Source organism: Montipora capricornis, chromosome 6, assembly GCF_036669925.1.
Source record: "Montipora capricornis isolate CH-2021 chromosome 6, ASM3666992v2, whole genome shotgun sequence".
Lineage (NCBI taxonomy): Eukaryota > Metazoa > Cnidaria > Anthozoa > Scleractinia > Acroporidae > Montipora > Montipora capricornis.
Genome location: NC_090888.1, coordinates 71,504,048 through 71,506,547, shown reverse-complemented (window position 1 = coordinate 71,506,547; position 2,500 = coordinate 71,504,048).

The window sequence follows — 2,500 nt, the reverse complement described above, 5'->3', positions numbered from 1 at the left end:
CTGCCATGACAGGATTTCAATTATCATTTCAAATTAATTGTAATTAGCAATTTACATGTGATATTCTGAGAGTCTCAGGCAATACTCTTCACCTTGCCTTGCAGTCTTGTTCCCAGTCTTATTTGCACATTCAGACATGGATACGGTTTGAGTTTATGAAAGTGATATGTCTCTTTCATGTCATCCCTTTCACGAATGTATACTTTGCCTCAATATCTTGTTTACCTTTGCCAATAGCAACCTTAGATCACACTAAGTGAGCATAAAGTTTTGTGTCACATTTTAAGACAAGTTTCTACATCTTGTTGTAGGCAATGACAAAGAGCTTCAGATCTACAGTGGCTGACTGTCATACATAAAAAATGGTTATCTGAACTTTTTTTTGTTGCCTACAATAATAGCAGTGAAATGGTATTTTATATCATTCTGTTTTGACTGGAGTTTCTTTAGTTTTTTCTTAGTAGCCATACATGTACGTCTGCAATTCAGGACAAGCCTGCCCAACCACAGTCACCATCTATGAGGTATTTTTGAAATATGTAGACAGTATGCATTCATAAGTACAAGGAAAGGTGTAGCACTTATATTTTAAACAGAATTAACTGAAGAGAATGTAGTGTAACGTGAAGTGCTATATTTCTATCCCATATGAACCATGTGAGCGTTAGCCCTACTGATGGAACTGGGCCCACACAAGGACAGAAAAACTCTGAACAGGGTGGGAATTGAACCCACGACCTTCGGGTTAGATCTCGCTTTAGAGAGAGAGGACTTGGCTCTAAAAGCCAAACTCAAAGAAGTAGAGGCTGAAAGGGACTCACTTAAACTGGCACTGACATTTTTAGCGAAAGATATGAATGATTTAACTTGCAATCTAATTTCAACCGAAAAAAGGAATCAAAGTTCGGGACAAACTACGGAAGAGGCCCCTTGGGACCTGGTCGGGTTGAAAAAGAAAAAGAAGATTCAAGATTTGCATTTGAAAGAAAATGCCGCAAAGAATACCAAGAATACCAAGAAGACCCGATCAATGGCCACACCTGAGCCTCAACCTCAACAAATCTTAGATGCAAATTCTGATCAAGTGAGTACCAAGAAACATGTCTTAGTCATCGCAGGAGATTTGCTGATTAAAAACGTTCAAGGTTGGAGGGTCTCTAAAGCAACGAAAGTCAAAACGGTGGTTAAAGCTTTTCCCGGAGCCTCCGTTGAAGACATGTTTGATTACATCAAACCTACAATGAAGCATCGCCCTGAAGAAATTATACTTCACGTGGGAACAAACGATTTGAAGAACTCGGACTCTCGAAAGGTTGCTGAAAGGATTGTTGATCTGGGAAATTTCATTGAAGCCGAATCTTCCAATACGAAGGTAACAATCTCGAACTTATTGCCAAGAACTGATGACCCCGCTCTAAACTCGAAAGCTAACCGGGTTAATAAGATTCTAAGAACGTTTGCCAATCAAAATGATTGGAAAATAATCTCTCATCCTAACATTACTGGTGAACATCTAAATTCGAGCGGCCTTCATTTAACTTTATCCGGAACCAAGGCGTTTTCTTCTGATTTTGTTAATTATGATAAAAATATTTGAATTCCTAATGAATTGCCTTGTCTTCCGAGAGAACCATTTCACATGATAAATGAAGTTACTAAAGATGCCCCACCACATCTTACCAACAATTTTTTGCCTACTAAACGTGGCTTCAAAATGGCTTCTCTTAACATAACTAGTTTAACCAAGCATATCGATGAACTTAGAATTCTGCTTGCCAATTGTCCTTTCGATGTTATCTCTATCAATGAAACGAGACTTGAACAAGGTATACTAAATTCTGAAATCTATATACCTGGATACGAGATAGTGCGACGCGACAGAAATAGAAATGGCGGGGGTGTTTGCTTCTATATCAAAACCGCCATTAACTATTCTGTACGCACAGATCTAAATATAAACAATCTAGAAAATTTGTGTCTTGAAATCAGGAGACCGAATTCAAAACCGTTTCTTATTGTCACGTGGTACAGGCCTCCCAATTCTCCCAATGAAGTATTCTCGTCTCTAGAAAATCTTATTGGACGTCTTGATTCCGAAAATGCCGAATTCTATTTAATGGGGGATATGAATTGCAACGTGGCTTCAATGTCTGACACTAATTCTCACTTGTTGTCGGACATCACTGATCTTTATGGCCTTCACCAGCTGATAAACGAGCCAACGCGCGTCACTGACACAACATCCACTCTAATAGATCTGATATATACTAACTATCCCGATAAAGTAGTCTGCTCTGGAGTTTGTCATGTCAGCATCAGCGACCATAGTCTCATTTTTGCCTATCGAAAGTTGTCGATTGGAGTCGCTTCCAAAAGACACAATACTATTAAATACAGAAGTTTTAAAAATTTTAATCGTGACTATTTTCGCAGCGACATTGCTTCTCAAAACTGGGATGCTTTAGATAATTTTCAAGACCCAAATGATATGTGGCGTGAG